Here is a 23630-nt window from a genome sequence, read left to right as displayed (position 1 = left end):
TGACGAGCGGGCAGAGATCACGCCTCCAGCTGGGGACAGCGTTTCTTGGGCAGTTGGCAGTCTGCAGCACATGGTGGATTACATGCTGCAGTGCCTGAGAAACGACCGCCGCATCGACCACATTCTCAACATGTCTGATTATTGGGTGTTCACCCTCCTCGATCCTCGCTACCGGGACAACGTAGAAAGCCTCATCACACCGTTGAACCGGGAGCGAAAAATGCGGGAGTACCAAGACACACTGGTCAGTTCCATCATCTTCTCCATTCCAACTGAGAGAAGTGCTGCTAGTGCATTCCAAAGCAGCTCAGTGCGTCCAGGCAGTGGTGGAGGCTCTGCACAAAGAGGGAGCAGAAGCAGTGCCTCTGCCCAAGGCAAGACCAGTATGGCCGAACTGTGGCACAGTTTTCTGTGCCCGCCACAAAAGTCTACACCATCACAGACGGCTCCAGTCAGCAGGAGGCAACGGTTCCGTCAGATGGTGACAGACTACATGTCTTGCCCTCTTGCTGTACTCCCAGACGGCTCTTCCCCTTTCAAGTTTTGGGTCTCAAAGCTGAATACATGGCCAGAGCTAAGCCAGTATGCATTGGAGGTGCTGTCTTGCCCTGCGGCCAGTGTATTATCGGAACGTGTCTTTAGTGCTGCAGGTGGTGTACTAACTGACCGTCGCATGCGACTATCCTCCGATAACGTTGACCGGCTTACTTTCCTGAAAATGAACAAGGCCTGGATCTCGCAGGAATTTGCCACTCCTCCTCCTGATTAAATAATTAGGTCACTGTATACGTTATCCAGGTCTCCTGTTGTGTTCATCTTTCTACCACCTGAACTTAAATTCCTGGGCTCCAACACCGCCAGTTGAGGCTCAGATGTGCCGTCTGCACAGTCAAAACATACGACCCAGTGTTATTGGGTTTCAGTAACGTCAGCTGATCCCCAGCTGTGTAGCCGGCAATGTGTCATGCGACCGCCACGCTGACACAACAACTGAAATGTAAGGGAATCTGTCCCCCCCCCCCCAAGGCGTTTGTTACTGAAAGAGCCACCTTGTGCAGCAGTAATGCTGCACAAGGAAAAAGGTAGCTATTTTGGTTTTGCTCCTTGCACACGCAAAACTTAACACTTATAAAATGTGTCCACTGATACCGTAAAACCGTCCCGGAGGTGGGACTTTCCTTCGTAATATGACGCAGCACAGCCGTCATTCCTACCCCCCCGGCGCCGCGCCCCGGCTCCTCAGCGTTGTTTGATTCCGTCCCGGAGCCTGCGCTGTTATGTTATCCCGTGGCCAGGCACACTTAGCGCTGCCCGTCTTCTGGCATCATTTGGTGTCAGGCTGGCTGCGCCTGTGGGGCCACGCTGGCCGAGAGCCCGCCTCGCAGTGTCTTCTGATTTAATCCCACTGGGGGCCTGGGATCTATGGACATTCGCAGTGCATATCTGAACCTCCACCTCTCACTCATCTCCCTATGGCTTCTTCAGACTGTTCGGTGTCAGCTGGTCCCTAATAGCATGCCACGGCCGTGACACCGCACAGTCTGAAAAAGAAGCCGTAGGGAGGGGAGTGAGAGGCGAGGATATGCACTGCGCATGGCCATGGATCCCAGGCCCCCAGTGGGATTACATCAGAAGACACTGCGAGGCGGGCTCTCGGCCAGCGCGGCCGCACAGGCGCAGCCAGCCTGACACCAAATGATGTCAGAAGATGGGCAGCGCTAAGTGTGCCTGGCCACGGGATAACATAACAGCGCAGGCTCCGGGACGGAATCAAACAACGCTGAGGAGCCGGGGCACGGCGGCGGGGGGGTAGTAATGATGGCTGTGCTGCGTCATATTACGAAGGAAAGTCCCACCTCCGGGACGGTTTCACGGCTTCAGGGGACACATTTTAAAAGTGTTTAGTTCTGTGTTTGCAAGGAGCATGATGAAAAGAGCCACCTTTTCCTTTTGCATCTTTTGTGCTGCACAAGCTGGCTCTTTCAGCTACAAACGCCTTGGGGGGGGGGGTTAAAGGTTCCCTTTCGACTTTCTCAGGCTTCGGCCTACATTGTGTTCCTCTGCTTTTCCACCTGCCCCTGGGCTCCAACACCACCAGTTGCCGTCCAGAAGTGCTGTACGCACAGTCAACAGTCCCTCCTCTGTTATTGGGGTTCAGTAACGTCAGCTGTTCCCCTGCTGTGTGTGTGGCAATCCCTCCTACCTCCTCCTACCTCCTCCAACCTCCTCCTCCTCCACCTGTCCCTGGGCTCCAACACCGCCAGTTGCCGTCCAGAAGTGCTGTACGCACAGTCAACAGTCCCTCCTCTGTTATTGGGGTTCAGTAACGTCAGCTGTTCCCCTGCTGTGTGTGTGGCAATCCCTCCTACCTCCTCCTACCTCCTCCAACCTCCTCCTCCTCCACCTGTCCCTGGGCTCCAACACCGCCAGTTGCCGTCCAGAAGTGCTGTACGCACAGTCAACAGTCCCTCCTCTGTTATTGGGGTTCAGTAACGTCAGCTGTTCCCCTGCTGTGTGTGTGGCAATCCCTCCTACCTCCTCCAACCTCCTCCTCCTCCACCTGTCCCTGGGCTCCAACACCGCCAGTTGCCGTCCAGAAGTGCTGTACGCACAGTCAACAGTCCCTCCTCTGTTATTGGGGTTCAGTAACGTCAGCTGTTCCCCTGCTGTGTGTGTGGCAATCCCTCCTACCTCCTCCTACCTCCTCCAACCTCCTCCTCCTCCACCTGTCCCTGGGCTCCAACACCGCCAGTTGCCGTCCAGAAGTGCTGTACGCACAGTCAACAGTCCCTCCTCTGTTATTGGGGTTCAGTAACGTCAGCTGTTCCCCTGCTGTGTGTGTGGCAATCCCTCCTACCTCCTCCAACCTCCTCCTCCTCCACCTGTCCCTGGGCTCCAACACCGCCAGTTGCCGTCCAGAAGTGCTGTACGCACAGTCAACAGTCCCTCCTCTGTTATTGGGGTTCAGTAACGTCAGCTGTTCCCCTGCTGTGTGTGTGGCAATCCCTCCTACCTCCTCCTACCTCCTCCAACCTCCTCCTCCTCCACCTGTCCCTGGTCTCCAACACCGCTAGTTGCCGTCCAGAAGTGCTGTACGCACAGAGCCAAACACCTCGCCAATGTGTTAGTGGGGTTCAGCACCGCCAGCTGTTCCCCTGCTGTGTATACGGCAACGTGTACTGCGACCGCCACGCAGACACAACAAGTTAAATGTAAGGGAACCTGACCCCCCCCCCCCCCAGGCGTTTGTTACTGAAGGAGCCACCTTGTGCAGCAGTAATGATGCAAAGGGAAAAAGTGCCTCTTTTCGTGATGCTCCTTGCACATGCTGAACCAAACACTTATGAAATGTGTCCCCACACAGCGTTAAACCGTCCGGTAGGTGGAACTTTCCTTTGTCGTGTGACGCAGCACAGCCATCATTTTTACCCCCTTGGCGCCGTGCGCCCCCTCCTCAGCGTTGTTTGAATCTGTCCCGGAGCCTGCGCTGTTAGGTTAGCCCTTGGCCATGCACACATGTTGCGCTGCCCGTCTTCTGACCTCATTTGGTGTCAGGCTGGCTGCGCCTGTGCGGGTGCGCTGGCCGAGATCCCGCCTCGCAGTGTCGTCTAATGTAATCCCACCGCGGGCCTGTGATCCGTGCCCGTGCGCAGTGCATATCCTCTCCTCTCACTCCCCTCCCTACGGCTTCTTCAGACTGTGCGATGTCAGCTGGTCCCTAATAGCATGCCACGGCCGTGACACCGCACAGTCTGAAAAAGCCGTAGGGAGGGGAGTGAGAGGAGAGGATATGCACTGCGCACGGGCACGGATCACAGGCCCGCGGTGGGATTACATTAGACGACACTGCGAGGCGGGATCTCGGCCAGCGCACCCGCACAGGCGCAGCCAGCCTGACACCAAATGAGGTCAGAAGACGGGCAGCGCAACATGTGTGCATGGCCAAGGGCTAACCTAACAGCGCAGGCTCCGGGACAGATTTAAACAACGCTGAGGAGGCGGCGCACGGCGCCAAGGGGGTAAAAATGATGGCTGTGCTGCGTCACACGACAAAGGAAAGTTCCACCTACCGGACGGTTTAACGCTGTGAGGAGACACATTTCATAAATGTTAGGTTCCGCATGTACAAGGACCATAATTAAAAGAGCTAAGTTTACCTTTTCCAGCATTAGTGCTGTACACAATGGCTCTTTCAGCTACAAACGCCTGGGGGGGGGGGGGTTAAAGGTTTCCTTTCAACTTGCTCGAGTGCAGGCTTCGGCCTACACTCCGCTCCCCCTGCTCCTCCTGCTGACCCTGGGCTCTAACACCGCCAGTTTTTGCCCAGATGTGCTAGCTGCACAGAGAAAAACACCAGCCAATGTGTCAGTGGGGTTCAGCACCGCCAGCTGTTCCCCTGCTGTGTAGCCGGCAACGTGTCCTGCGACCGCCACGCAGACACAAGAACTGAAATTGAAGGGAACCTGTCCCCCCTCCCCCAGGCGTTTTTACGTTATCCAGCCACCTTGTACAGCGGTAATGCTGCATGTGTGCAAGGTGGCTCAGAAACGTATTCTCCTCGCACATGTGGAACTGAAAACACGTCTGAAATGTGTCCTCTGTGTGACCATTTAACCGTCCCGGTGGTGTGACTTTCCTTTGTAATGACACGCTGCAACCCCCTTGGTAGCGCTGCCCGTCTTCTGGCATCATTGTTTGGCTGGCTGCGCCTCTGCGGCCGCCCTGACCCACACAACGCCCCTCGGTGTCTTATTTATTGGGACTGCGAGGGTGTGATTGATGGGCAGGATCAGTGCATCAGTTCGCCTGTCCCTCCTCTCCTTCCGCCTTCTTCGGACTGTGCGGCTTCATGGCCGTGGCATGCGATAAGGGATCAGATGACGCCGCACAGTCTGAAGCGGGTGTAAGGACCCGAGTGTGAGAGGCGAACATATGTGCTGCGCCAGGCCCTGAATCCCAGCCCCGCAGTGTTTTAACAATGTTAAGACACTGCGGGGCTGGGATTCAGGGGCATCGCGAACCGCACCGGCCGACATTACATGATGCCAGAAGATGGGCAGCGCTAACGGCGCTAGGCCAGGGGATAACACGACAGCGCAGACTCCTATACAGCAAATAACAACGCTCGGGAGGCTGCATCCAGCACCAAGGTGGGATTCTTGACACCTGTGCTGCGTCTCATTACAAAGGGAACTCTCGCCTCCATTACACAGTTTGACTGTATAAAGGGCTAAATGTTATACGTGTTCCATTCAGCGTGTGCAAGGAGAAAAATTACAAGAGCAACCTTTGACTTGCGCAGCACTGCTGCTGCATAAGCTGTGGCTCTTCTACTTTGTAACCCCTGAGGGGGGGTTAAAGGTGACTTTTGAAATCGGTTCAATTAGGCTTCGGCCTACACTCTGCTCCACCTGCAGAGCCCGGGCTCCAACAACGCTAGTTGCTGTCCGGAAGTGCTGGCTGCACAGAGCCAAACACCTCGCCAATGTGTCAGTGGGGTCCAGCACCGCCAGCTGTTCCCCTGCTGTGTAGCCGGCAACGTGTCCTGCAAAAGCCACGCAGACACAACACACCCAAAGCTGCCGCCTGTGCAGGCTTCGGCCTACACTCCCCTCCCCCTGCTCCTCCTCCTCCTGCTCCTCCTCCTGCTGTCCCTGGGCTCTAACACACCGCCAGTTGGGGCCCAGATGTGCTAGCTGCACAGAGAAAAACACCAGCCAATGTGTCAGTGGGGTCCAGCACCGCCAGCTGTTCCCCTGCTGTGCAGCCGGCAACGTGTCCTGCAAAAGCCACGCAGACACAAGAACTGAAATTGAAGGGAACCTGTCCCCCCTCCCCCAGGCGTTTTTACGTTATCCAGCCACCTTGTACAGCGGTAATGCTGCATGTGTGCAAGGTGGCTCAGAAACGTATTCTCCTCGCACATGTGGAACTGAAAACACGTCTGAAATGTGTCCTCTGTGTGACCATTTAACCGTCCCGGTGGTGTGACTTTCCTTTGTAATGACACGCTGCAACCCCCTTGGTAGCGCTGCCCGTCTTCTGGCATCATTGTTTGGCTGGCTGCGCCTCTGCGGCCGCCCTGACCCACACAACGCCCCTCGGTGTCTTATTTATTGGGACTGCGAGGGTGTGATTGATGGGCAGGATCAGTGCATCAGTTCGCCTGTCCCTCCTCTCCTTCCGCCTTCTTCGGACTGTGCGGCTTCATGGCCGTGGCATGCGATAAGGGATCAGATGACGCCGCACAGTCTGAAGCGGGTGTAAGGACCCGAGTGTGAGAGGCGAACATATGTGCTGCGCCAGGCCCTGAATCCCAGCCCCGCAGTGTTTTAACAATGTTAAGACACTGCGGGGCTGGGATTCAGGGGCATCGCGAACCGCACCGGCCGACATTACATGATGCCAGAAGATGGGCAGCGCTAACGGCGCTAGGCCAGGGGATAACACGACAGCGCAGACTCCTGTACAGCAAATAACAACGCTCGGGAGGCTGCACCCAGCACCAAGGTGGGATTCTTGACACCTGTGCTGCGTCTCATTACAAAGGGAACTCTCGCCTCCATTACACAGTTTGACTGTATAAAGGGCTAAATGTTATACGTGTTCCATTCAGCGTGTGCAAGGAGAAAAATTACAAGAGCAACCTTTGACTTGCGCAGCACTGCTGCTGCATAAGCTGTGGCTCTTCTACTTTGTAACCCCTGAGGGGGGGTTAAAGGTGACTTTTGAAATCGGTTCAATTAGGCTTCGGCCTACACTCTGCTCCACCTGCAGAGCCCGGGCTACAACAACGCTAGTTGCTGTCCGGAAGTGCTGGCTGCACAGAGCCAAACACCTCGCCAATGTGTCAGTGGGGTCCAGCACCGCCAGCTGTTCCCCTGCTGTGTAGCCGGCAACGTGTCCTGCAAAAGCCACGCAGACACAACACACCCAAAGCTGCCGCCTGTGCAGGCTTCGGCCTACACTCCCCTCCCCCTGCTCCTCCTCCTCCTGCTCCTCCTCCTGCTGTCCCTGGGCTCTAACACACCGCCAGTTGGGGCCCAGATGTGCTAGCTGCACAGAGAAAAACACCAGCCAATGTGTCAGTGGGGTCCAGCACCGCCAGCTGTTCCCCTGCTGTGCAGCCGGCAACGTGTCCTGCAAAAGCCACGCAGACACAAGAACTGAAATTGAAGGGAACCTGTCCCCCCTCCCCCAGGCGTTTTTACGTTATCCAGCCACCTTGTACAGCGGTAATGCTGCATGTGTGCAAGGTGGCTCAGAAACGTATTCTCCTCGCACATGTGGAACTGAAAACACGTCTGAAATGTGTCCTCTGTGTGACCATTTAACCGTCCCGGTGGTGTGACTTTCCTTTGTAATGACACGCTGCAACCCCCTTGGTAGCGCTGCCCGTCTTCTGGCATCATTGTTTGGCTGGCTGCGCCTCTGCGGCCGCCCTGACCCACACAACGCCCCTCGGTGTCTTATTTATTGGGACTGCGAGGGTGTGATTGATGGGCAGGATCAGTGCATCAGTTCGCCTGTCCCTCCTCTCCTTCCGCCTTCTTCGGACTGTGCGGCTTCATGGCCGTGGCATGCGATAAGGGATCAGATGACGCCGCACAGTCTGAAGCGGGTGTAAGGACCCGAGTGTGAGAGGCGAACATATGTGCTGCGCCAGGCCCTGAATCCCAGCCCCGCAGTGTTTTAACAATGTTAAGACACTGCGGGGCTGGGATTCAGGGGCATCGCGAACCGCACCGGCCGACATTACATGATGCCAGAAGATGGGCAGCGCTAACGGCGCTAGGCCAGGGGATAACACGACAGCGCAGACTCCTGTACAGCAAATAACAACGCTCGGGAGGCTGCACCCAGCACCAAGGTGGGATTCTTGACACCTGTGCTGCGTCTCATTACAAAGGGAACTCTCGCCTCCATTACACAGTTTGACTGTATAAAGGGCTAAATGTTATACGTGTTCCATTCAGCGTGTGCAAGGAGAAAAATTACAAGAGCAACCTTTGACTTGCGCAGCACTGCTGCTGCATAAGCTGTGGCTCTTCTACTTTGTAACCCCTGAGGGGGGGTTAAAGGTGACTTTTGAAATCGGTTCAATTAGGCTTCGGCCTACACTCTGCTCCACCTGCAGAGCCCGGGCTCCAACAACGCTAGTTGCTGTCCGGAAGTGCTGGCTGCACAGAGCCAAACACCTCGCCAATGTGTCAGTGGGGTCCAGCACCGCCAGCTGTTCCCCTGCTGTGTAGCCGGCAACGTGTCCTGCAAAAGCCACGCAGACACAACACACCCAAAGCTGCCGCCTGTGCAGGCTTCGGCCTACACTCCCCTCCCCCTGCTCCTCCTCCTGCTGTCCCTGGGCTCTAACACACCGCCAGTTGGGGCCCTAGGAAGACAAGCTTGAATAGGTCCCCATCCGGGTTCCAGTACCGTCAGCTGGTTCTCGGCAGTGTCTTTTGCTCTTGTACCTTCTGCTCCCCATCCTGGTTCCAGTACCGTCAGCTGGTTCCGGGCAGAGCCTTTGGCTTAGGTGCCTCCCTCTGGGTATCCGAGTTCCACCAACGTCAGGTGGTCCTTGGTAGTGCTTTCAGGCACGGGTACCTCCTGCTTAGTAACCGGGTTCCAGTAACGTCAGCTGGTCCTTGGTAGTTCCATTGGCTCTTGGACCTTCGGCTACCCATCCGGGTTCCAGTACCGTCAGCTGGTTCTCGGCAGTGTCTTTTGCTCTTGTACCTTCTGCTCCCCATCCTGGTTCCAGTACCGTCAGCTGGTTCCGGGCAGAGCCTTTGGCTTAGGTGCCTCCCTCTGGGTATCCGAGTTCCACCAACGTCAGGTGGTCCTTGGTAGTGCTTTCAGGCACGGGTACCTCCTGCTTAGTAACCGGGTTCCAGTAACGTCAGCTGGTCCTCGGTAGTTCCATTGGCTCTTGGACCTTCGGGTAGCCATCCGAGTTCCAGTTCCATCAGCTGTTTCTCGGCATTTTCTCAGCCTTCTTGTACCTTCTGCTACATTTCCAAGTTCAAGACCCGAAAGACGATGACCCGGAAGACCACCCCTAAGATGATGACGACACCAGAGACGACAACCACCGAGATGACGACGACCCTGGAGACGATGACCCTGAAGACGACCCCGATGACGACGACCCCGATGACGACGACCCCGATGACGACGACCCTGGAGATGACGACCCTGGAGATGACGACGACAACCTGGAAGACCGAGAAGCAGAAGAACAAGAGGCTGCAGAACAAAGAGCAGAAGAACATTAAGCATAAGACTAAATATCAGAGCAAAAGATATTATCTAAATTATAAGCAGAAGAAGACTAAGCAGTGTATGGGGGTGAGTCCGTTCCTCCTCGTGGTGCCCCTGGATAAAGCCTGATGCTGCAGGCCAAACTGAACGCGGACAAATGTAACTGTTTTGTGACAGGCAGAACGGAAGGTGTAATCTTCAAACTTTTATAGATAACAACTACGGGAATGCCTGTCACAAATAAGAATATGATGAAGAAGTTGAATATAAAAAAGATAATAGTTAAATAAAAAGAATATGAACAATGTAAAAAAAAAAATATATATATACGTAGAAAAGAAGAAGATGAATAAGGTGAAGAAGTTGATGTCACAGAAGCTGATGATGAGGATAATGAAGAAGAAAGTGTGGGAGAAGTAAAAAATAGGGTGAAGGGCGTGGAAGTAGTGAAACATCAATATCTGACAAAATAAATAAAAAATTAACATAGTCAAATTCTTTCTAACGCCGAACGTCATAAAAAAATTAAAAATACTGCTATTCTATTTGATTGGGATAAACCCCTGTGCCTTTAATGTCTCCGCCACCTCCCCCAATACATCCTACATTATTCTTAGTTGTTTTCCTTCATGTAGAATTAACCTACAAGGAAAGAAAGGGTTTATTTTAATTCCGATATTTTCGTCCCATTGACTTGCATTGGGATCGGGTATCGGTATCGGATTGGATTCCGATACTGTGACGGTATCGGCCGATACTTTCCGATACCGATACTTTCCGATATCGGAAAGTATCGCTCAACACTACCTGTTACCCTTGGGAAAATACAAAACTGGGGGCTAAAAAATAATTTTTGTGGAAAAATTTTTTTTTTTTATTTGCATGGCTCTGCGTTATAAACTTCTGTGAAGCTCTTGGTGGGTCAAAGTGCTCACCACACATCTAGATAAGTTCCTTAGGGGGTCTACTTTCCAAAATGGTGTCACTTGTGGGGGGTTTCTACTGTTTAGGTACATTAGGGGCTCTGCAAACGCAATGTGACTCCTGCAGACCATTCCATCTAAGTCTGCATTCCAAATGGCCCTCCCATGCGCCCAAACGGTGGTTCCCCCCAACATATGGGGTATCAAAGTACTCAGGACAAATTGGACAACAACTTTTGGGGTCCAATTTCTCCTGTTACCCTCGGGAAAATACAAAACTGGGGGCTAAAAAATAATTTTTGTGGGAAAAAATTTGTGTTTTATTTTTACGGCTCTGCATTATAAACTTCTGTGAATCCCTTGGTGGGTCAAAGTGCTCACCACACCTCTAGATAAGTTCCTTAGGGGGTTTACTTTCCAAAACGGCGCTCCTTCCCTTCCGAGCTCTCCCATGCGCCCAAACAGTGGTTTACCCCCACATATGGGGTATCAGCGTACTCAGGACAAATTGTACAACAACCTTTGGGGTCCAATTTCTTTTCTTACCCTTGGGAAAATAAAAAATTGGGGGCGAAAAGATAATTTTTGTGAAAAAATATGATTTTTTATTTTTACGGTTCTGCATTATAAACTTCTGTGAAGCACTTGGTGGGTCAAAGTGCTCACCACACCTCTAGATAAGTTCCTTAGGGGGTCTACTTTCCAAAATGGTGTCACTTGTGGGGGGTTTCAATGTTTAGGCACATCAGTGGCTCTCCAAACGCAACATGGTGTCCCATCTGAATTCCAGTCAATTTTGCATTGAAAAGTCAAATGGCGCTCCTTCGCTTCCGAGCTCTGTCATGCGCCCAAACAGTGGTTTACCCCCACATATGGGGTATCAGCGTACTCAGAAGAAATTGGACCCCAAAAGATGTTGTACAATTTGTCCTCTTACCCTTGGGAAAATAAAAAATTGGGGGTGAAAAGATAATTTTTGTGAAAAAATATGATTTTTTATTTTTACGGTTCTGCATTATAAACTTCTGTGAAGCACTTGGTGGGTCAAAGTGCTCACCACACCTCTAGATAAGTTCCTTAGGGGGTCTACTTTCCAAAATGGTGTCACTTGTGGGGGGTTTCAATGTTTAGGCACATCAGTGGCTCTCCAAAAGCAACATGGCGTCCCATCTGAATTCCAGTCAATTTTGCATTGAAAAGTCAAATGGCGCTCCTTCATTTCTGAGCTCTGTCATGCGCCCAAACAGTGGTTTACCCCCACATATGGGGTATCGGCGTACTCAGGACAAATTGTACAACAACTTTTGAGGTCCATTTTCTCCTGTTACCCTTGGTAAAATAAAACAAATTGGAGCTGAAGTAAATTTTTTGTGGAAAAAAAGTTAAATGTTCATTTTTATTTAAACATTCCAAAAATTCCTGTGAAACACCTGAAGGGTTAATAAACTTCTTGAATGTGGTTTTGAGCACCTTGAAGGGTGCAGTTTTTAGAATGGTGTCACACTTGGGTATTTTCTATCATATAGACCCCTCAAAATGACTTCAAATGAGATGTGGTCCCTAAAAAAAAATGGTGTTGTAAAAATGAGAAATTGCTGGTCAATTTTTAACCCTTATAACTCAGTCCCTAACAAAAAAAAACGTTGGTTCCAAAATTGTGCTGATGTAAAGTAGACATGTGGGAAATGTTACTTATTAAGTATTTTGTGTGACATATCTCTGTGATTTAATTGCATAAAAATACAAAGTTGGAAAATTGCGAAATTTTCAAAATTTTCACCAAATTTCCATTTTTTCACAAATAAACGCAGGTAATATCAAAGAAATTTTACCACTATCATGAAGTACAATATGTCACGAGAAAACAATGTCAGAATCACTGGGATCCGTTGAAGCGTTCCAGAGTTATAACCTCATAAAGGGACAGTGGTCAGAATTGTAAAAATTGGCCCGGTCATTAACGTGCAAACCACCCTTGGGGGTGAAGGGGTTAATTTTTTTGTGTTTTTTTGTATTTTATAATGGATCTGACTTAAAAAATCTAACCTAGATTTAACAAAACTAAAACTATCTATCTAGAACCACAAGGCATAGATCCAAGTTGAGGAAGAGGTGGATGTGGCGGTATGAGTGGAAGAGGCAAAGGAGGAGTAATCCAACACTGTTTTTTATTTTAGGAAACTGACTTGAAAAAACATGGAATGAACACAAAATAAACTAACAAGCTATAACCAGGTGGCAAAGGTCCAACTGAAGGAGGAGATTGAGGAGGTGGACCTGGCGGTGTAGGTTGAAGAGGTGGAGGAGTACCCGACACAGTTTTTCGGGGCTTTTATTTGGGGACGAGACACCCAAATGAAACAAATGGCAAATAGAGTTTAAGACTGTCTGGGTGCAGCTGTTATAGTTGTCTAATCATCCAACGGCATGGACAAGTCCTGTGAGATCCACGCCTGGTTCATTTTAAGTAATGTTAGCTTCCCCATGTTGGATGTGGACAGGCGGATGCGCCTGTCTGTGATGACAGCCCTGCCTTGCTAAACACACGTTCTGATGGTACATTTGCTGCAGGGAAGGCCAGCACCTCCAAGGCATAAAGGGCAAGCTCAGGCCATGAGTCCAATTTGGAGACCCAGAAGTTAAAGGGAGCCTGTCATCAGGTTTGACCAATGTGAGATATGGCCACCACCTTTCAGGCCTGATATACAGCATTCTATAATGCTATATATCTGCCCCCAACCCAACCTGCAAGACAAGAAACATACCATTTATTATACTCACCTGCTGGGTGGTCCAGTTGGAGCTGTGTCACTGGTCTTGGTCTGGCGCATCCCTTCTTCTTGTGATGCCATTTTCTTTGCTTCTTGTGGATGTTGCATCCCTAACTCATCCACACAGTCTCCCCGGCATACTTCTCTGCCCTGATGAGGGCAGAGTAAAGTACTGCAGTGCGCATGCACCGGGGCTCTTTCACCTTTCCACGTAAGGATACTTACTTTACTCTACCACCATGTTGTGTTAATGCTGGCTCCTGCTAATCCGGACCCTGTTACATGGTGGTGCCGAATGCTGTGATGCGCTCATAAGGTTTTGCCACATTTCACCATGCTAACTTTCAGGATTTTTGAATCACACAAAATCACAATATCACAGACTGGGAAGTCCCCATGCTGTAATCTTTGGAGCAAACAGCTCTCTGCTGCTCCCTATCATGCGGACAATTACACGGTTGGCCCATGATCAACGGAGAAGGCCGCAGGCTGTTCGCACTACTAGGCCGCTTATCGAAAAACTAACAGTGAGCCTATGGTATATACGCCTCCGGATACCTACACATGGAATATGTGTATATACCTCTGTACAGTCAATTCTGGCTCCACGATAACCCCAGACTACTCGCTGCCACCACCCATCATGACGCTTCGACACCGTTTAAGGTATCGTATGGCTTTGAGGTTACAGAACAAAAGGAAAAGAACTATTAAATTCTGTATTTAATCCAAAGGGAGGCAGTGTTTATGAAAAATCTAAAAAAGATTTTACAAGGGAGACAAAACAATACAGCATCTACAGTTAGAGAAAATAAAGGGGATTAAGAAGAGAACTTACTACAAACGATTCAGGTTAGCTGAAGGAGAGTGCTTAGCTTAGGACCGTTAATAAACAGGATTCATGCACTATATGTATCTCTCTACACAAACACAGGTCATAAGTGAGCTTGATCTTTTATCAGACCCTGAGTGCCACCAACGCACCCTACCCGTGATGACCTCACATGGGCCAGATTGTGGGCTGGTCTCAGCCCTTCATGATTTTATGGCATCCCAACTTATGCAATAACTCCTCTCTGGATGACCACAGAAGGTTGAGGTTGATGCCATATTTTGCATTGGGATTTTATCTAACATGGCCTAGCTGTTGGTGGTTATATGGCCCCTATGGATTTGGGGTCTTATGGTGAGGGTTATAGTTATGAGAAAATATGTATCTTTTTCCTTGGTTAGCCCCAATGCTGAAACTGTCTCATTTATATCGGTTGTATAGAAATTCAGAAAACACTTCTCTTGCTGCGGCAAAGTTGTCTAGGGTACATGTAAAATATTTCCCTCCAGTGGATAATTTATTTCCTGTGGTCAAAAGATTTCCTCCACTTTGTTGTCCAACTCTCTGAAAAGGACTTAATCTGCCTCAATGACCTGTCTATTGTATAGCTCTTTGTCTATGCACAATATACATCCTCATGGCCTTTGCCCTACAAGAAGCTCTTGCATGTTAATTAAGCTGGCTCACTATTCAATTTCCTGAGTGTAGTAGTTTATTCCTAGTGTCAGCTAAATTGTCAGCTCTTGTTTCATTATGGCAAATGGGAGAGGGAAGAAAAAGGGATGGAGGGGGATGTGAGTGACTTCAAAGATTGTAATGTTTTCTTCCTCCTCTGCCTTGTTGGCTCAGCTAGTCCCCGCTGTCAGGTGGGAAAGCCATTAGTAGTTTCTCTACTAGCCTGTGCTTGTATTTATTCTTTTTGGGATCCCTCTCCAGTGATGGAAGCAATGATGATATGTTCTCCTTGTAGCAGGGATCCAGCAGGGTGGCCACCCAGTAATCTGCACTGGTAACAATATGGGCATCTCGGCGGTCATTGCACAGGCATTGTAACATGTATTGGATCAAGTTTGCCATGCTGCCCAGAGGCAACAATAAGCTGTCCTCGGTGGGAGGTGTATCGTCGGCAGGGCCGGCGTCAGCACCCGGCACACCCGGGCAAGTGCTGGGGCCCTAGCGAGACGGAGGGCCCATTTTGACAAGTGTGACCAACCTTTTACTATTGATGCTGCCTATGCAGCATCAATAGTAAAAAGATATAATGTTAAAAATAATAAAAAAATAAAAAATCTTGCTATTCTCTCCGTCTGGCGTCCCCCGCAGCCTTCCCGCTCCTCGCGATGCTCCCGGCAGCTCCCGTTCCCAGTAATGCCTTGTGAAATGACCCCAGATGACGTAGGATCATGCGAGATCACTACGTCATCACAGGTCATTGTCGCAAAGCATCACTGGGAATAGGAGCTGGCGGGAGCATCGCTAAGGCCTGGGCTGGGTCCGGGGGCCGCCAGAAGGTGAGTATATAACTATTTTTTATTTTAATTCTTTTTTTTAACAGGGATATGGTGCCCACACTGCTATATACTATGTGGCTGTGTTATATACTACGTGGCTGCTATATACTATGTGGCTGTGCTATCTACTGCATGGGCTGTGTTATATGCTACGTGGGCTGTTATGTGCTAAGTGGGCTGTTATATGCTACGTGGCTGTGTTGTATACTATGTGGCTGTGCTATATACTACGTGGCTGTGCTATATACTATGTGGGCTGTGTTATATGCTACATGGGCTGTTATATGCTACATGGCTGAGCTATATACTACGTGGCTGTGCTATATACTATGTGGGCTGTGTTATATGCTACGTGGCTGTGTTATATGCTACGTGGCTGTGCTATATGCTGCATGGGCTGTGTTATATACATTACGATGGCTGTGCTATATGCTACTTGGCTGTGCTATATGCTACATGGCTGTGCTATATACTACGCAGCTGTGCTATATGTTACGCAGCTGTGCTAATGCTACATGGCTGAGCTATATGCTACGTGGGCTGTTATATGCTACTTGGCTGTGCTATATGCTACGTGGGCTGTGTTATATACTATGTGGGCTGTGTTATATGCTATGTGGCTGTGCTATATGCTATGTGGCTGTGCTATATACTACGTGGGCTGTGTTATATGCTATGTGGCTGTGCTATATACTACGTGGGCTGTGTTATATACTATGTGGCTGTGCTATATACTACGTGGGCTGTGTTATATGCTATGTGGCTGTGCTATATACTACGTGGGCTGTGTTATATACTATGTGGCTGTGCTATATACTGCGTGGGCTGTGTTATATACTAAGTGGGCTGTGTTATATATGCTGCGCCCCAGAGTCCTGGTCGTTGCAGTACTGTGGCTCCGCCACTAAGGGGAGCTATGATACGTCTGATGGCACCGAAGGAGTTCATCTGATCAGGTATCACAGACACCAATACATTTCACCGCCGGGCCTCCAGGGGGAGCTAAGGGTTCTATTCATTAGGCCACTCTCCACATACTGGTAAAACTGGGGGTCAGGCAGGAAGTTAGACAGAAAGCTGACTGGGTTGGAACCAGGCAACACCTTGTGGCAGAAGGTGTTGTGGGAGAAGATTCGGTAGGGTCTCTGTCAGGAGTGGGATCCTGACAGAGACTTGGCAACTAGAGAGAAAGCAACGGGACCGTGCCTGCTCAGTATAGCGGCGGTGCCCAAGAAGGGATTGGAAGCGAGATAGATTGTGCTGAGTGAGAAACGAGATCAAAGCGACAAGGAGAATACCAGTAGGGGTCGTGCTGAAAGACCGAGGCAACATCCTACTGAGGCGCACAACCGGCGGCCGGAACGCCGAGGGAGTATTACAATATTCAGCTTCAAGCAATACTCTAAACAGCGGCAGGACAGTCAGTCTAAGGCGGGCTGTCTCACCTAAATCACCTATGCAGTCTTGGGGGGCAACTAGTGGAGAGGGGCGACTCTAGGGTCCCGGAAGAGCTCCGAGCCTACCCGTCAAACGGGTGCCGTCCCAACCAGAACATCAGGGAGGGACGGAGGATTAGCAGAACATCATCTAATCGAGTTGTGAGGGAACTAGTGTTGAGCGATACCGTCCGATACTTGAAAGTATCGGTATCGGAAAGTATCGGCCGATACCGGCAAAGTATCGGATCCAATCCGATACCGATACCCGATACCAATACAAGTCAATGGGACTCAAGTATCGGACGGTATCCCTGATGGTTCCCAGGGTCTGAAGGAGAGGAAACTCTCCTTCAGGCCCTGGGATCCATATTAATGTGTAAAAGAAAGAATTAAAATAAAAAATATTGCTATACTCACCTCTCCGACGCAGCCTGGACCTCAGCGAGGGAACCGGCAGCGTTGTTTGCTTAAAATTCGCGCGTTTACTTCCTTACTTGAAGTCCCGGCTTGTGATTGGTCGCGTGCCGCCCATGTGGCCGCGACGCGACCAATCACAGCAAGCCGTGACGTAATTTTAGGTCCTTCAGGATTTTAAAATTACGTTCTGGCTTGTGATTGGTCGCGTCGCGGTCACATGGGCGACGCGACCAATCACAAGCCGTGACGTCACGGGAGGCTGGACACGCGCGCATTTTAAAATGCGCGCTTGTCCTGCCTCCCGTGACGTCCCGGCTTGTGATTGGTCGCGTCGCCCATGTGACCGCGACGCGACCAATCACAAGCCAGAACGTAATTTTAAAATCCTGAAGGACCTAAAATTACGTCACGGCTTGCTGTGATTGGTCGCGTCGCGGCCACATGGGCGGCACGCGACCAATCACAAGCCGGGACTTCAAGTAAGGAAGTAAACGCGCAAATTTTAAGCAAACAACGCTGCCGGTTCCCTCGCTGAGGTCCAGGCTGCGTCGGAGAGGTGAGTATAGCAATATTTTTTATTTTAATTCTCTCTTTTACACATTATTACATTAAAGTTGTTTCGATACCGATACCCGATACCACAAAAGTATCGGATCTCGGTATCGGAATTCCGATACCCGCAAGTATCGGCCGATACCCGATACTTGCGGTATCGGAATGCTCAACACTAGAGGGAACTTAAGAAACGGACACAACAGTTGTGGGGACTTTCCGTAAGCACAGCAGGGAAGGACCGCAACACATAGCGCTAGAAAGAAGGCACAGATTTCCACCTGTTAAGAGAACTCTGAAGGTGCCATTGGACCGGCCGGACTTGCGCAGCCTGGTTATCCGGATTCCGGACTGAGGACCCAGAGATCTTCAGTAAAGAGGTAAAGAGACTGCAACTTGGTGTCCTCGTTATTTACTGCACCGCACCACTACAGCATCACCACCACCATCATCTACCCACATCTTTCACTGTACGCCCCTCAGCAGGGTCATGGACCGGGCCTAGCCACCGTGACAACCCCAGAGCAGAGACTCACAGGCCCGGTACCGGGTACTCCTTGGCCCTGCGGCAGTGGGGGCGCTACAACCTGGCGTCACGAACAGGATCTACTTAAGCCTGAAGAATCAGGTCATGTGTGCCTTGGAACTGTGATTTACTGTGTTTGGACTGTACTTTATTGCAAAGACTGTGGATTGTCACTTGCCGCCAAAAGTTTGCGCCAAAACCGCTGCCATTACGGCGCTAAGGAGAGCGCAGGAGAAGAAGAAGGGCGTGGAAGTGGGCGTGAACAAGCTGAAGAGCGCGAAAGACAATGGCCGCCCAGTCTAAATATCTCGGCCCCTTGAGGACGTGTCCGTCAGCAGCCGAGATCCGCCTCCTGATCCTCAATGGTGGGCAGAGACAGAGAAAACGAAACCGCCCACGAAGGAGAGAGCGGGAAAAGGACCAGGAAGAAGAAGTCAGAGACATGGAGGACGCCATGGCGAGCCGCCCGGAGCCGGAGCGTGGGGTCGGAGCAGAGGACTCCCCCAGCCACCCGGAGAGGCACCGCAACCAGGCCTCCACCGCTGATGCTGAATTCCTGCAGGCCGGAGTGGACGAGCTCAGCGACCGACCCCGGCGGACGCAGCTGAGCACTGAGGCTGGGTGGAAGAAGGCCATCATCAGGAGCCTCACCAGACATCTGTCGGCAGCCTTGTCTGGTCCGGAGCAAGAAGGAAGTCCCAGCGCTCCGAAGCTGGAAAGCAAGGCCCTGCCGGAAAGCGAGATGCTGCGAGCAGAGATGACAACGTCGCAGCACAAGGCCCCGCAACCAGCATTCCAGACCCCAGCGGAGGCAGAGCAGACCGGCACCGGAGGGACTGCATCTGAAGCAGGTATGAAGGACGACCCTGCCCTGACGACCGACACCACTCCAGTGACTGCTAGTGCCGCAACTGCTGACTCCATCCCAGTGACTGATCTTCCAGCAGCCGCTACCTCTGCTGCAGCAAATGCCCATACTCAAGCTGCGCGGACCTCCATCGCTGCGCCCGATTTAACAGTACATGAAAGACGGATTAACGGCGTTTGTCCAGCACTGGGTGTAACCCTGGACCTCACTCTTCCCAGGCCAAGAAGGGTTAAGTGCCAGGTGCAGCCCTGGAAGCCGTCCAACTAAACCTCGGAAACCTGAAACTGTACATAGTTAACTGTTTGTTTCCCTGCTTTTTGCTGCTTTAAACCCGACTAGGGTTAACTCTTAAAGGGATCCCTTTGTTTACCCGGGATCCCTTCCTCTGCTTTTGCTTTTGTTTCCTGTTTCCTCATTGATGAAAAGAACTGCTGAATCATGAACAGTGCATGATACAAACTGCTTGTAAATAGTTTGCACCTTCTTAAAGGGGCTTCTTAATGGTTTTACTTAACAAGAGACTCTTTGCGAAGATACCGCACCGGAGCCTTTGCTGAGTACGGACTGGTAGCTTGAGAAGATATGCTACCTCATAAAGGCTTGGTCCCCTCTTAAAGGGGATGTTCACTTGTTGCACTTAAAGAGTGGTATTGCTTTAAGATCGATAGATAGCAATAATGTCTTGACAAAAGAAAGTGATGATGATGCTTACATGTAAAAGTTATATGTATCCAACTAGTTGATTGTAAGAAATGTTTGATAATGTTGATAGAAAAGTGAGGACAGAAAGTGAACCCGTAAGGGGTTAGTTAGTGAGTCCTCTTAGGAGCCGTGAAGAAATGGCTCATTGATCCTAAACTGAAAGTAATGTTATGTCCTATACTGTGTATAGTAGTTGAAAAGACAGAAGGCTCGGGCTGAAAGGAGCGGTCCTGTAAGAAAGGAGAGGCAGTAGGTCTGGTGCCGTTAGGACAGGCGGTCCTGCAGATTTAAAGAAGGAGAATGTAAAAGTTAAATTGCCTTATAATGTGATTATAAGAAGGTCTTTAGCGGATTCAGAGTGTACGTCCTTAAAGGCAATGTTAAATTATTGTTCGAGAATTTGTACTAAGTAGAATACCCAGTTGGGTAAGAGAAGTTATTTATAGCATGTTGCTATGATATTTAACCATGTTTGTAACGTTCAAGTGTCCTCACCTCCCATAAAGGGAAGCTCTGTTCAAGTATACTTATTGTTATTGCACTCAACAAAATTGTATGTCTTTTTGCTAACCTGTATTGTTGTTTTCTTCCCAGTCTCGGAGTACTGGATTTAACCGGGGGGGAGTGCAGCGCCCCAGAGTCCTGGTCGTTGCAGTACTGTGGCTCCGCCACTAAGGGGAGCTATGATACGTCTGATGGCACCGAAGGAGTTCATCTGATCAGGTATCACAGACACCAATACATTTCACCGCCGGGCCTCCAGGGGGAGCTAAGGGTTCTATTCATTAGGCCACTCTCCACATACTGGTAAAACTGGGGGTCAGGCAGGAAGTTAGACAGAAAGCTGACTGGGTTGGAACCAGGCAACACCTTGTGGCAGAAGGTGTTGCGGGAGAAGATTCGGTAGGGTCTCTGTCAGGAGTGGGATCCTGACAGAGACTTGGCAACTAGAGAGAAAGCAACGGGACCGTGCCTGCTCAGTATAGCGGCGGTGCCCAAGAAGGGATTGGAAGCGAGATAGATTGTGCTGAGTGAGAAACGAGATCAAAGCGACAAGGAGAATACCAGTAGGGGTCGTGCTGAAAGACCGAGGCAACATCCTACTGAGGCGCACAACCGGCGGCCGGAACGCTGAGGGAGTATTACAATATTCAGCTTCAAGCAATACTCTAAACAGCGGCAGGACAGTCAGTCTAAGGCGGGCTGTCTCACCTAAATCACCTATGCAGTCTTGGGGGGCAACTAGTGGAGAGGGGCGACTCTAGGGTCCCGGAAGAGCTCCGAGCCTACCCGTCAAACGGGTGCCGTTCTAACCGTAACATCAGGGAGGGACGGAGAATTAGCAGAACATCATCTAATCGAGTTGTGAGGGAACTTAAGAAATGGACACAACAGTTGTGGGGACTTTCCGTAAGCACAGCAGGGAAGGACCGCAACACATAGCGCTAGAAGGAAGGCACAGATTTCCACCTGTTAAGAGAACTCTGAAGGTGCCATTGGACCGGCCGGACTTGCGCAGCCTGGTTATCCGGATTCCGGACTGAGGACCGAGAGATTTTCAGTAAAGAGGTAAAGAGACTGCAACTTGGTGTCCTCGTTATTTACTGCACCGCACCACTACAGCATCACCACCACCATCATCTACCCACATCTTTCACTGTACGCCCCTCAGCAGGGTCACGGACCGGGCCTAGCCACCGTGACAACCCCAGAGCAGAGACTCACAGGCCCGGTACCAGGTACTCCTCGTCCCTGCGGCAGTGGGGGCGCTACATATACTACATGGCTGTGTTATATACTACGTGGCTGTGCTATATACTACGTGGCTGTGCTATATACTACGTGGGCTGTGTTATATACTATGTGGCTGTGCTATATACTACGTGGGCTGTGTTATATACTAAGTGGGCTGTGTTATATACTACATGGCTGTGCTATATACTACGTGGACTGTGTTATATACTACGTGGGCTGTGTTATATACTACATGGCTGTGTTATATACTACGTGGCTGTGCTATATACTACGTGGCTGAGCTATATACTACGTGGCTGTGCTATATGCTATCCATTTTGCACTTTTACAAATGTTCTACGTTAATACTTTCTAATGTTTACTTTTAAAAGTTTTCCATTAAAAAATTGTCATATTCAATGTATGCAGTTTTTTCTTTGCAGCAAGTTTAGCTAACAATAAAATGCCTACTGGTAACTGAGGAAGAGGAAGTAGGTCACAAAAATTTGCATACAGGGGGTTGACTTATATAAAGCCCCTCTGCTGTATGGTATTGTAGAATTTGCAATAGCTGTCACTCATGTAAGAAGTGAAATCTGGCATGGTACTATACCTATATTTCTCTGCTGTATCTGTGCATCATGAATCGTGGTATGTGTGAAAGCGGGGCCCACTGAGACTCTTTTGCTCGGGGCCCTCAAAAACCTGGAGCCGGTCCTGATTGTCGGGATACTTCTTATCCCCCCAGCCATGCTCCAGTGATGCCTGTGAGCTGATTTAAGTATCACACTGCTCTGAACACAGTTGTATCTCCTCCTCTTCATCATCATCCTCCCAAACTGTCCCTTGGCTGCACAGTTGGGTACCTAGCTGCTGTTGGGAGAGTAAGGCTACTTTCACACTAGCATTTTTCGGCGGACGTCGCAATGCGTCGTTTAGGAGAAAAAACGCATCCTGCAAAGTTGTCTGCAGGATGCGTTTTTTCCCCATAGGCTTTTATTAGCGACGCATTGCGACGCAGTGCCACACGTCGCAACCGTCGTGCGACGGTTGCGTTGTGTTTTGGCGGACCGCCGCCACAAAAAAAGTTACATGTAACTTTTTTTGTGCGTCGAGACCGCCATTTTCGACGGCGGCCGAAACTCTGCCCTCTCCTCCCCGAATCTTGCAATGGGGCAGCGGAAGCGTCCTAAAACTGCTTCCGCTGCCCACGTCGGGAATTTTTTTCACAGTATGCGTCGGTACGTCGGGCCGACACAGCGCGACGGCCCCGCACCGACGCTAGTGTGAAAGCAGCCTAACCAACCCTCTGAACCATGTGTGGATGAAAGGCTTGATAATGGTGTGAATTGGCCCTGCTCCTCTTCCTCAGCTCACAGTCTCTCCAGCATATACAAGGTTGAGTTCTACCTTGTTGGTACATCACATATCAGCCGGCGAGCATGAAGGCAGACCTGACGCTGCAGCACAGACAGGCTAGCAGCACTAGAGTGAGAATTCTGAAAGTGTGCGCAGACTGCCCCCACTTTTAGCAGCAGCTCCAACATGTGTGGATAGTTTTTCAGGAAGCTCTGCACCACAAAGTTCAGCACAGGTGCCAGGCTCTATACATCTGATGAAGGCTCTTTGTGAGCAGAAACGCATTGTGTAATTTTTAGCAATCCTTTTTAATGGACATGTAATTTTTTTTTACTTGTAACCTGTGAGTAAACCAAACCCTTTGGTATAGCAAAGTGTTCCCACCCAGTGGCGTATACAGGGGGGCAGCCGGGGCATGTGCCCCGGGTGCAGCCGACAGGGGGGGCGCCAGCGGGCTGCTTGATGATGCGGCAGTCCAAGGAGGCTCCTCGTCCTGTACTGAGCGGTCACATGGTACAGCTTACTACAGTAATGAATATGCGGCTCCACCTCCCATAGGGGTGGAGCTGCATATTCATTACTGTAATGAGTGGTAATGGTGACCGCTCAGTACAGGAAGAAGCTGCCGGCACTGGGAAGAAGGGACTGCACAGCGCCAGGAGCAGGTGAGTATAATGGGGAGGGGAGCGCTGCGCTGTGCGATATTCACCTGCTCCACGTTCCGGCGCCGCTCCA

General features: G+C 50.5%; 1 protein-coding gene across 1 annotated transcript in view; it reads left to right on the top strand.

The window, feature by feature from the left end:
* Nucleotides 1-23630, top strand: part of ELFN2 (extracellular leucine rich repeat and fibronectin type III domain containing 2) — a 214079-nt gene that overhangs the window by 24256 nt on the left and 166193 nt on the right. The gene's annotated exons all lie outside the window — the stretch shown is intronic.

This window comes from Ranitomeya variabilis, chromosome 8 (genome assembly GCF_051348905.1).
Source record: "Ranitomeya variabilis isolate aRanVar5 chromosome 8, aRanVar5.hap1, whole genome shotgun sequence".
NCBI lineage: Eukaryota > Metazoa > Chordata > Amphibia > Anura > Dendrobatidae > Ranitomeya > Ranitomeya variabilis.
This window is presented reverse-complemented; position numbering and strand designations above follow the sequence as displayed.